Consider the following 13619-nt stretch of genomic DNA (forward strand, 5'->3'; position numbering starts at 1 on the left):
AGAGATATATGCACTGTCCCTTAGGATATGTTTAGCAGAACTCATAGAACATGTAGATTAGCATATCGTATCTTTACTATAAACAGATCCTCCTAGTTCCAGTAAGACCTCTTGTCACACATCATGTGCTTAAGAAACCATGATAAGGATTTGTGATTATCCTGCAGGGCCAATAAAAGTGGGAGCAAAGAGCAAAGGGTCTTCATCTCTGACTGTTGACTCCCTTGACTTCTCAAGAAGTCTCTTTCCCAGAAAAGTTTGGAGTAATCTTTCATTCCTTGGTACAGGGATTGCTGGCCATTCCCAGCATTTCTCATTAGATCATAAATAACATAGGATCAGGACAAGGATTGCTTCTGTATAAACCATAGTTAAAGCTCAAATTAAACTTTGTGACTTTTAGGTGGCTTTGCTGCCATTAATAATAGCTTCAGTCTAACAAACTGCCAATGAAGATCCACTGAATCATTCATATAAGAGATTGGTATGATCATATTTAAGAATAATCACACTGGCAGTAGTATCAAAAATGAAGATGAAGAGGCTAGACTAGAAGCAAGAACAATAAGATGTATCCATACAAGCATTTTGCTCCTAGTCAGAATGATTAACTCACCAAATATCACAGATTTACAATGTCAAATAATTGGAATGTTTTTACTTTTTATTTATTTTGAAAATGAGATTTTAACCTTACTTTTCTATTTTATTTTATAATTACAATGGGGAATTTAGAAGATGTAGAGTCAGATCAAAATAATTCTTTTGCCTTCATTTATTCTTTCCTATAGACTATCATTTATTTTCTTTCCAATATTTTTATGACTTTTGAGTTCTTAGATCATTTTATTGATTCTCATTGTATATCAAAATTCAGATCATTTTGTGTAAAGAGGTAAAGGACCCTGTGATTGATAGGCTTCTACAACTTTTTTTTAAATTTTTATTTATTTTTTTTTATTTCTTTTCAGTGTTCCAGAATTCATTGTTTATGCCCCACACCCAGTGCTCCATGCAATACATGCCCTCCATAATAAATTATTTAGAACTTCATGGGAAAAAACTACTATATTATAGCCATATAAATAGACACAGAAGCCAAAAGAATAGAAAGTCCGAATATTGACCCAAATATGTACAGCAACTGAAATCAGTAAGGGAAAGATAGCTTTTTAAAATGGTGTTATGAGGGAAGATGATAGAGTAGGAAGATACTAGGCTATTTCATCCCATAGATGTACCTAGATAACACCCACATCAGTGGAAATAATCCAAAAACCAACCCCAAAACTGGCAAAAGAAACTCTCCACAGCTAAATGTAGAGAAGAGGCCACATCAAAGAGGGTAAGAAGGGAAAAGATGGAGTTTAAAGCCAAACTGACCTGCAGTACTGTCTGCAGGAAAAAGGTATGCCGTGGATACAGAGAAGGGAGAAGAGACCCCAACCAGGCACCCCAGCACAAAGGGCCCACACTAGGAAGACAAATCCATATAACATTTGGCTTTGAAAACCAGACGGAGTTAACATCATGAGTTCTTAAAATCCATCGGGCTTAACACCTAAAACTTTAAAAATAAGTGAGTCAGCTCTAGGAGGGCTGGAGGGAAATAGGAAACAGAGTCCTAATTAAAGATACAGCACAACAAACAGCCCCATGAAAATACAGCATAGAAGTAGCAGTATAAAAAATGCCTAGGATATACTGGAGAGAGATCTCTTTACTAATCTCAGAGCATGTGCTAAAGGGGCACAATCTGGGAAATTCTCAAAAAATAAAAAAGCTGACCAGCACTATTTCCTTCCCCCCACCCAGCTTAAATACACAAACACCTGGAGGAATGGCATGAACACTGTCCACCTAGCTTACTGACAGCACACCTCACCCCCATGCTCTTCTGTGGACTAGTCCTCCTCAACCTAGCCTCAGCAGGAGTTTTCCAAAGAAGTTCCAGGTCTCCTCTCACAACAGACCAGACCACCACAAACCAGACCAACATGCACCCCTGCATCCACACTGTCTGGAGATCCACTCCCTCCAACACGCCTTCAACAGGAGTCCATCCAAAGTGGCACCACAAGTGTGGCAGTATTCAAGCAGCCCCAACAGGTGTTAGAACCACTCCAAAGTGACTCCTACCCTAGGGAGAGTGGAAAATAACCAAGCACAACAGGTTATCTGGCAAATTCCTGGTCTAACCCAACTCAAGCCCAAGACAACTCCAGACTGGCCTGTTAACAACATAGAGACAAAACCATGCCCCATTGTGACCATCACAGCCACACAGACAACTGGACTAAAGACAAATATGGTTCAGCCCACAAGAGTAGGTCATAGGCAACACCCATGGGAGATACCTCTGAAGTGCCAGGTTCTGGTGAACAGGAGCTGCAAGACACTACAGGACCTCTTCTTCATAAGGCCACTACCTAAAGAGCAGGATACATATCTGACTTTTCTACCACATAGACATAGAGAGCTAGACAAAATGAAGAGACAGAGGAGTGTGGCCCAAATGAAAGGACAGGACAAAATCACAGCAAGAGATCTAAGCAAAAGAGTTAAGTAATATGCCTGATAGAGAATTTAAAGTCTGGTCATAAAGATACTCACTGAAGTTGAGAAAAGAGTGGAGGAATTCAGTGAGATCTTCAACAATGAGAGAGGAAACCTATTTAGGTTCAGAGGTGAAGAACTTAACTGACATTACAAATATACTAATGGACTCTTTCTTCCATCTTGGAACCTCTGGAGGCCTGCTGGGAAAGGACTCCTAAAACAATAAGTGTGTCTAGAAGGCTGTGGTCCAAAGTCATTTTTGTTGGCTATGCATGGGGTCTCCAGAACCAGGCAGAACACACAGCTCTTCTTAAAACTGAAGATACTTATGCTTGAGATGAAACTGAATTTTACCTAAACAAGAGATGAGTTTATGTGTACAAATCAAAGAACAACACAGTGACCCCTGGTGGCAAACCAAATAAAACAGAGTAATCTGGAGAAAAGTAACTCATGTTTATGGAAACAGTGGCATGGCTCGTGCCAAATTCCAAAGCAACTTTCCTTCTAAAGCCACTGGCTACAGAATCCAGGTGATGCTATACCCCTCATGGATTTAAACTTACTGATAAGTAGAGGAACCTGGTGGCTTAGATGGTTAAGTGTCCGACTCTTGGTTTTGACTAGGTCATGATCTTAGGGTCGTGGGATTGAGCCCTGCATCAGGCTCCACACTCAATGTAGAGTCTGCTTGAAATTCTCTCTCTCCTTCTCCCTCTGTCCCTCCCCCTGCTCACACACTCTCTCTAAATAAAATCTTTTAAAGAAATAAACTTACTGAAAAGTAAATAAATGTGTAGATTTTAAAAGAAGGAACGAACAAATGAACTAAAGGGAATAAATAATAGACTAGAGGAAGCTGAAGAACAGATCAGTGACCTAGAAAATAGTAATGGAAAACAATCAAGCTGAACAACAAAAAGAAAAAAAAATAATAATAAATGAAAATAAATTAAGGGAACTCAGAGATACCATCAAGTATAATAACATTCACAACACGGGGATCCCAGAAGGAAAAAAGAAAAAGAAGGTGGCAGAAAATTTATTTGAAAAAAATAATTTTTGTGAATCTGGGGAAGGAAATAGACATCCAGATCCAGGAGGCACAGAGAAGGTGAACCCAAGAAGGGTCACACCAAGACATACAATAGGTGAAATGGCAAAAACAGAGTGATAAAGAGAATTTTTAAAGCAGCAAGAGAAGACAGTTACATATAAGAGAAACCTCAGAAGGCTCCCAGCTGAATTTTCAGCACAAACTTTACAGTCCAGAAGGGAGTGGCATGAAATATCCAAAGTCCTGAAAGAAAAAAATCTGCATCCAAAAATACTCCATCTAGCAAGGCTATCACTCACAATAAAAGGAGAGAGAAAGAATTTTCCAGACAAACAAAAGTTAAAGGAATTCATCACTACCAAACCAGCCTTCCAAGAAATGTTAAAGAGGTCTCTGTGAATGGAAAAGAAACACCATAATCAGGAGTAAGAAAAGTAGGAAACATAAAAGCCATAGAATTGATTATATCTATAAAAATCAGTCGAGGGAGTCACAAAATATAAGAATGTAAAGTATGACACTATATACCTAAAATGAGGAGAGGAGTGGAGTAAAATTTTAGCGCTTTAAGAATGGGTTCTAATTAAGTGACCATCAACTTAATATAGACTGCTATATACATGAGATATCATAAATAAACCTAACAGTGACCACAAATCAAAAACTGGCAATAGATATGCAAAAAATAAAGAAAAAAGAATCCAAGTATATCATTAAAGAGAGCCAACAAATCATGAGAGAAGAGAGCAAGAAAAGAAAGAAACAGGTAAGAACTACAAAACAACTATAAAACAAGTAACAAAATGGCAATAATAACCTATCAATAATTACTTTGAATGTAGTGGACTAAATATTCCAAACAAAAGACATAGGTTGATGGAATGTAATTAAAAAACAAACAAACAAGGGGCGCCTGGGTGGCTCAGTGGGTTAAGTAAGCCGCTGCCTTCGGCTCAGGTCATGATCTCAGGGTCCTGGGATCGAGTCCCACATCGGGCTCTCAGCTCAGCGGGGAGCCTGCTTCCCTTTCCCTCTCTCTCTGCCTGCCTCTCTGCCTACTTGTGATCTCTGTCAAATAAACAAATAAAAGCTTAAAAAAAAAAAGACCCATCTATATACTACCTACAAGAGGCTCATTTCAAACCTAAAGACACATGCAGATTGAAAATAAAAGGATGGAAAAGCATATATCATGTAAATGGAAGTGAAAAGAAAGCTAGACTAGCAATACTTACATCAAAAAAAATAGACTTTAAAAACAAAGACTGTAACAAGAGACAAAGACAGACACTATGTAAAAAGAAACAATCCAACAAGAAGATATAACAATTGTAAATATTCATGCACCCAAATGGGAGCTCCCAAATACATAAAGCAGCTAATAACAAACATAAAGGAAGTAATCAATACTAATACAATAATATTAGAGGACTAAAATACTCCCACTTACATCAGTGGATAGATCCCCCAGACAGAAAATCAACAACAGAACAATGTCTCTGAATGACACATTGGGCCAGACAGATCTAACAGAGACATTTAGAACATTCCATCCTAAAACAGCAGAATATCCATTCTTTTCAAGTGCACAATGGATTAGTCTCCACAATAGATCACATATTAGGATCAGACAACAGCCATCAGACAACAAAAGAAATAGAAAGTCATCCAAATCAATAAAGAAGTTGTAAAACTTTCACTATTTGCAGATGACATGATACTGTATGTAGAAAACCCTGAAGATTGCCAAGAACTACTAGAACTAATAAATGAATCCAGTAAAGTCACAGGATACAAAATCAATATACAGAAATTTACTGCACTTCTATACACCAGTGATAAAGTAGCAGAAAGAGCAATTAAAAAAATAATCCCATTTATAATTATACCAAAAATAATAAAATACCTAGGAATAAACTTACCCAAGGAAATGAGAGACCTATACTCCAAGAACTCTAAAACAACAGTGAAAGAAATTGGTGACACAAACAAATGGAACCAAATTCCATAGTCATTAACTGGAAGAACAAATATTGTTAAAATATCCATATTACCCAAAGCAATCTACATATTTAATGTAATCCCTATCAAAATGCCAACATCACTTTTCACAGAGCTAGAACAAGTAATCCCAAAATTTGTATGGAACCACAAAAGACATCAAATAGCCAAAGCAATTTTGAAAAAGAACAAAAAAGCTGGAGGTATCACAATCACAGATTTCAAGATATACTACATAACTGCGATAATCAAAACGATATGGTATTGGCACACACACACACAAGAAAAGGCACACAGATCTATGGAACATAACAGAGAGCCTAGAAATAAGCCCAGAATTATATGGTCAATTAATCTTAACAAAGTAGGAAAGAATATCCAATGGGAAAAAGACAGTCTTTTCAACAAAAAATGTTGGAAAAAACTGGACAGCAACAAACAAAAGAATAAAACTGGACCACTTTCTTACACAAAAGTAAACTCAAGATGGATTAAAAAATCTAAATATGAGATCTGAAACCATAAAAATCCTAGGAAAGAGTATGGGCAGTTAATTGCTCTGTAATCAGCCATAGCAACATTCTTCTAGATAGGCAAGAGAAACAAAAGCAAAAATAAACTCTTAGGACTACATCAAAATAATCTAAGTAGTGAAGGAAACAATAAAACTAAAAGGCAACCTACTGATTGGGAGAAGATATTTGCAAATGACTTATCTGGTTAGTGTCCAAAATATATAAAGAACTTATATAACACAACAACCAAAAAATAAATACCCCAATTAAAAATGGGCAGAAGATATGAAAAGATATTTCTCTAAAGAGGACATAGAGGGGCGCCTGGGTGGCTCAGTGGTTTGGGCCGCTGCCTTTGGCTCAGATCATGATCTCAGGGTCCTGGGATCGAGTCCCACATCAGGCTCTCTGCTCAGCAGGGAGCCTGCTTCCCTCCCTCTCTCTGCCTGCCTCTCTGTCTACTTGTGATCTCTCTCTGTCAAATAAATAAATAAAATCTTTAAAAAAAAAAAAAAAAAGAAGACATAGAAATGGCCAATAGACACCAGAAAAGATACTCAACATCACTCATCATCAGGGAAAGTCAAATCAAAACCACAATGAGATACTACTTCATACATGTCAGAATGACTAAAATCAAAACTCAAACAAGTATTGATGAGGACACCGAGAAAAAGGAACCCTTGTGCACTGTTGGTGGGAATGCAAACTGGAGCAGCCACTGTGGAAAACAGTATGGAGTTTCCTCGAAAAGTTAAAAATGGAACTACCCTACAATTCATTAAGTGCACTGCTGGGAATTTATCCCAAAAATACAAAAACACTAATTCAAAGGGATACATGTACCCTTATGTTTATTGCACCATTATTTACAAGAGTCAATTTGTGGAAGCATCCCAAGTATCTATTGACAAATGAATGATAAAGAAGCAGTGGTATATATATACAGTGGATATTCTTCGGCCATAAAAAAAGAATGAAATCTTGCATTTGCAATAACTTTGATGGATCTAGAGAGTATAATGCTAAGTGCAATAAATCAGAGAAAGACAAATACCATATGATTTCACTCATATGTGGAATTTAAGCAACAAAACAAATAAGCAAAGAAAAAAAGACAAACTAAAAACAGACTTTTAACTTTAGAGAACAAACAGATGGTACCAGAAGGGAGGTGGGTGGGAGATGGGTGAAATAGGTAAAGCAAATTAAGAGTACACTTACTGGGATGAACACTGTGTAATGTAGAATTATTGAAGCACTACATTGTATACCTGAAGCCAATATAACATTGTATGTTAAACATATTAGAATTAAAATTTCTAAAAAATATGAAAAACAAATAACAATAAAATACATGGTGCTGTGACAATGAATCACATTCTAGAAAATGATAATGTTGAATCCAAGAGAATCAGAAATTTAAATATAAAAAAAAACCTGTAAAATTACCAGAAGAAAATTACCAGAAGTAATTTTGGACAGAGGAAGACCCTTATTACCTGTGATTGAAGTCCAAAAGCCATTTTAAAAAAAGATTGACAAATTGATTATATAAATTTTTTTTAAATTTCTACTGGACACTTTAAACAAAGCCAAAAACTAAGTAACAAACTAGCCCAAAAAAATTATGACTCATACCATAATCAAAAGCCTAATTTCCGTTAATATGTTAAAAAAAAAAAAACCTCCTAGAGATTGAGGGAAAAGAGATCAACACCCTTCAATCTATGTAAAATGCCTGATATCCTTGCAATAAATGAAACTCAAATAAAACTGAAGTACAATATGCCATTTCTCAGAAGCCTACCACTTGCTAACATATTCTGGGGGCAAAGCTGAGGACAAAGAGGCACTGCCCACTTTGCTGACTGGCATGCAGGATGCCCTGTGGAGAGCCATTAAGCTATAACTTAAACTTCCAAATGCATTTTCCCTCCACCCAGCAATCTCAATTCTAGGAACTTATCCAAGATAAACTTCCCATGTGCTAGTTGACGCACATATAATGTTTTTCACTATAGCATTATTTGTAGCAGCACAAAAAAAAGAAAAAAAGGAAAATAACCCAAATGTGTACTATATTAAGACCAGTTATATACATTAATATATCTACTTATCTCTAGATACTGATATAGAAAGATGTCTATGATATATTGCTATGGAAGAAGGAAGGGGGGGAGAAGAAAGTTGTGTAGGAAAGGGATAAAATAAAAATATATATTTATCTTTACTTGTATACTTCAAAGATATGAAACTGATAAAGGAAGATGAGCCAAATGTGTAAAAATGAAGCGGTCAAAAACAGGCAAGTAAGTTCTCCACGTTATCCCTTAAATATTGTTTTTTTTTTTATTTTTTTGAACCACATGAAGCTATCACCCATTCAAAAAGTTTAAAGCCTAAGTGCCAACAGATGAATAAAAATAATTATTTTATTCATGATTACCAGATTTTAAGAACTAAAAAGAATTCAGAGCTCTTAAAAATAATGTCATAGAGATCAAAGAGCCCTTGATAGATTTTGTGTTTCATACCCTTTTATGATTTCTCCCTATGACGTGACTATTTGCACAACAGCACTTTCTTTGCAAGTATCCTCCACACCCCTTCTCCCAGTCAGCCAAAAGACTGATCAATAAACTCAGGAGCCTTTACCACACACACGTAGAGAAGTAACTTAAAAGCTGATGTCGGCTTGTTGCTTTCATGCCTAACAATTCACTGAAGCACAATTGTGTAGTATTTTCCTCTTAAAAGTATGCATTATAATTATTTATATTCCATATCTATACAGCAACAGCAATTTGTTTTATGCAAGTACAGAAAAGAACCAGAAGAAGTAAGCTTGAAAAAAGAGCATCAGGGAAATAGAGAATGGAGCTACAACTGTTACAAGAAAGATGCATAAAATCAATTTCAACAATATGAATGTGTCAAAAATAGGCAACTGAAGCCAACATGCTTTCCCCATAAAAGAGATGGAGAATGCTTTCTCCTGCGGGGAAACCTTTCCAGCCAAACCACGCCAACTGATGGCAAAAGACACACCAAATCTGCCAGCACTAAGAAATGAAAGACAAACATAAGAGACATTCAAAAGCAATCAAGCATTTGAGAAAAATAAGAAGGAATGAATGAGTTGGTTCTGACCAAATTTAAAATGCTAAAGTAAGGAGATAGATTTGGAAATAAAGTAATGGAAAATATCACATACTAGAAAGGTTATATTGAGGGCACCTTAAGATATAGAGTCCTTTCTCAAAATTCTTATCCAGAGTACAAAACAACAATACCATATTTTCTTCAACTTGGTGGAGCTGTTTTATTAAAAATATCAATCCTCATTTTATAGCAGGAAAACTGTGGCTTAGAGAATTGACATTGACGTCCTACAATCAGCCAACCAGTCAACAGTGGACCCAGGACTTCTAGAGCCTACATTCTTGCCCTCCAAAGATATCAAAAAGTGACAGCAGACAACCAACGAGGACAAAAAACATAAACGCGGTTTCAAAAACAAACCAAAACAAAATGAGCAATGTGAGGGCCCTTTTTCAGGTGAACAGTATTTTCCCATATCATAGGAGCACATTTAAGTTCTCACCCTTTTGCATAAAAGGAAAAATGAAATGAGTAACAACAACAAAAAGCTCATACTTCTCAATGTCTTCCTAAGTGCCAAGTTCTTTGCCTGTACTATTTCATTCTCTCCTTGCAAAGTGCAATATTAGTGCCATTATCATTCTCATTTTAAGATAAGGAAATGAGAACTTGGAAAAGTTGGGCAACTTACCTCCTCACTCAACTGCCAAGTGGCAAAGCCAAAATTCAGACGTGAGCCTGAACCCATGCTTATCGTAGGAGCCATAAAGCCTGAAGGGGTTGGGCTCTGGGGACAGACTGCCTGAAGGTGAATCCTGGCACTCCCACCTCTGACAGGGCCACTGTGGGCCAATTACTAAACCCTTCTGTGCCTGGGCCTTAGTTAACTCATCTGCAACGGGAGAGCAATACTGGTTCTTACTTCATGGGGTTCTTTTAAGAAAGAAAAGAATTAATATGAATAAAGCACTTAAGAGTATGCCTGCACACAAGATCCTGTATGATTACAAACGTTCGCTATTCTGAAAGAGGATTACTATGGGTATCTTTAGCACTCTCCACTCTTCCAGCTCTGCAAAATAGTGAACGTTTATGAGATTACCCTTAACCATTAGGAAGTTTCATTTATCTTCAATAAGCTTAACAAGAAAGAAAGGTTGCCATGTATTTTAGAAAGTTTTCTCCTAAAAATATTTATGGGATTAATGGAATCTGCCTTAATTATCCCAAAAAGTCATTATAAGGACAAATGAGATTAGATAAATAAGCTGCCATTGTTTGTGAGAACATTATTTGACACACAACAGTGAGAGCCATGTACCAACATTTGATTACATTTCCTTTGTACCTCTGATCAGCAAAGGATCTGCAATTAATATTAATTCTTTTTAAAAAGAAAATAATTTTAGCAACAAGACTCAAACATCTAGATACTTTGAGCTTACTCTTGGCTATTAAAAAAAAAAAAATTCCCATGTTAATCTTAGAGTAGAATACCAGAGTAATCCAAGATTTCCTCCATATTGAGTTTAGATGCAGAAAAAAATTATAGCCCCTCTAGTTCCAGTCTATATGTATGATTTCCAAAGCATAGGTTACTACCTTATGTAAATTCTAAACAAAAGAATAAATACTTACCTTGGGGATAATGACAATATTTTTGGAGAAATATCCCATCACACGATTATGTAAATGTACAACCAAAAGGTTTTCTCTAAATTTAGAGACAAACTGGAAATAAGTAGATTTTACTGAATTCCAAACTCAGCCAATTTCCCAGCTGGACCATTTCTTTGTATTTGTATAGATTGATTTTTTTAATTAACTGACTTTAGACAGCACTTGCATTCTCTGTGCATAAAAACATTTTCTTATTTCCTGTTCACTTTGTGTTAAACACGCCTGTCTGTTTCACCACACTCGAAAATTAGGTTGGAACATGCATTTTCAGAGACATGTAGAGACCACAAAGAAACAAGGGAGGAATCACTCCTATTGCCATTAAATGGGGAAGAAATATGAATTTGCTATGGACACACTCCCACAGAAGAAAAAATTAAGAAGCCTATTATTTGCCCATTTTCGACTGAACTTGTAGGAGGGATGACACATAGTTTTTTAAATGACTCAGTAGGAGAAAGGCAAAGGAAACTATTTTAAGTCTATAATATCTTATTAATCTCTTGTGACAAGAACGCCTTTGTACATTATAACATGGGAAAAGGACACGTGAGAAGGGTGTACATGAAGCAAGGTATATGTCACCATTGGAACGAGGAAGCTTTCTCAGTGTCGCATGTATTAGCCTGTGTTCTATTTTAGGTGTCTTACCCATTCTGTCTCTTCCGCCAGTACCCTTCCTTGCTGTGAGAGGACAAGTGCAGATGGTGGACCTGAGAGGCCCCAGAATGGGTGAGACCTCTAAAATAGAACTCAAGGTAACACGTGCCCCACGGAGAGGCTTCCTCATTCAACAGGCAAATATCATCATCGTGAGGAGCAGTGCTGACAGACGGCTGTGGGGGACAAAAGTGGGAAAAATGAATAAAACAGAAACTAAAAATTCTACAACACACAACATGACTAAAAATCTGCATAAAATAATATGAAAAGGGCTGTGTTCAAGGATTGTACCTCCTGTGGGCCTTGCTCTGTGCCAGGTAAGTACACTGCATCCCGTCCTTCAGGGCATCCACAAGTACCTCATTTGATTTCCCAAAGACATTTTTCAGCTGCCAGATACCTGTTAGAATCGAACGATGAGGCAAGAAGGATGCAGGATCCGTGAAGATGGGTGCGCACTGGAAAGGACCTGGACAGCCCAGAAACTGTCCACAGGGAGAGGACAGTACGATAAACCAGAGCTAGGGAGAGCAAAACCTGTTCAGGGAATAATGTAGTAGCCCAGGTGGAGCTAATGGCTCCAAAGCAAAGTGAAAATTGGGAAGGAGATTGGAGTCTGGGTAGGGCTGGACTCAGGTCCCACGGTAACACGGGCTGTGCAGCTCTTACCAAGTCTCACACAACAGCCGCGGGCCTCAGGTTCCTCCCACGTGAAAGAGGTATCACTATCTACTGTCATGATACCTCCCTCATCGAACCATTGTGGGGTAAGATGGGCAATACCTGTGGAAGATGTGAGCCTCTGCCTGGCACACGGCTGCTCAATTATATATATTATCCATAAGGAAAATAATGGCAGAAATGGGAAAAGCACATGAATTAGTATGTTGGGATTAGAAAATCATCTCATCTAGAAGAACTGAAAAGAAATATGAAAAGATGCCCTATCTCTCTAGGAATCGAGAAAATGCTGTTACAACAGTAAAGTAACATATTTAAACCATCAGATTTTTAGGAAGAAAAAGAAAAGGATAGATACCATGCACTGCTGGCTAACATGTAAGGAAATTAGCCTCTTCTTGTAGCACCAGTAGGCATGTAGATTGACACAACCATTCAGAAGGACAAATGAACAGCAACACACATGTTCTTCAGCCCAGCAATTATGCCACAGAAAGCCTAATTCCTGTGAAAAGAAAGCCTAATTCCACAAAAATACTGCTACCCCTTTCATCCAAACCACCATCATCTGGCCTACTGCGATACACTTCTGTATTAATCAACCATACTGAAATAACAAACCGCCCCGACACCTTCATGGCTTACAGTAACAGACATGTATTTCCCACCATGTGGTTACATGAGGCTTGAAAATGTGCTCCCGGCTGTGGCTCTTCTTCACATCTTTTTTCATTCCGGGATCCAGGCTGAAGCTCTCATGGCAAGAAGGAGAGCCAGAGGGCCGAGAAGAACTGTGCAATCTGTTTAAGGACTTTACAAGGTCCTGTCTGCACACATTCCACTGAACCAAAGCCAGCTGCATGGCCCAAGCATGACCACTGGGTAGATGGGGAACAGGGGGGAGAGGGGAGACCCTGGGATACTCCTGCAGTCTGGCACAGCATACCAAATGGCAAGAAAGTAGGAATGTATAATCCTTGTTCAGGGAAAAAAGGAAGTAACTGTGAATAATTGTAGACTCACACTCCTGACTGGCCTACTGGCTTCCACACTGTAGCCAGAATGATCCAATTAAAACAGAAGTCTGATTCTCTAGCTCCTCTACTCAAAACCTTCCAACAGCTACGCATCCCACTCAGAGGAAAAACCAGTCTTCACCACGGCCTGAAAGACCTGGCTGTCTTGACTTCCCCCCTCCAGCCCCTTACCTCTCTGATCGCTCTCCCATCAAAACTCCTCTTTAGCCACATTTGCTTCCCCTCTGCCTTGGGGCCTTCGCTCATACTAAGCTACCTTGCCTAAAGCACACTGCATTCAGATATGCCCTGGCCTATCTCTCCTGCTTCCTTTACACTTCA

The 13619-nt window shown here is 37.9% G+C and overlaps 1 pseudogene; it reads left to right on the forward strand.

Moving 5' to 3' along the window:
- The first annotated feature begins 1360 nt into the window (after nt 1–1360).
- LOC125106951 (60S ribosomal protein L35a-like) lies at nt 1361–3119 on the forward strand (annotated as a pseudogene).
- Nucleotides 3120–13619: the final 10500 nt, after the last annotated feature.

Source organism: Lutra lutra, chromosome 8, assembly GCF_902655055.1.
Source record: "Lutra lutra chromosome 8, mLutLut1.2, whole genome shotgun sequence".
Taxonomy (NCBI): Eukaryota; Metazoa; Chordata; class Mammalia; order Carnivora; family Mustelidae; genus Lutra; species Lutra lutra.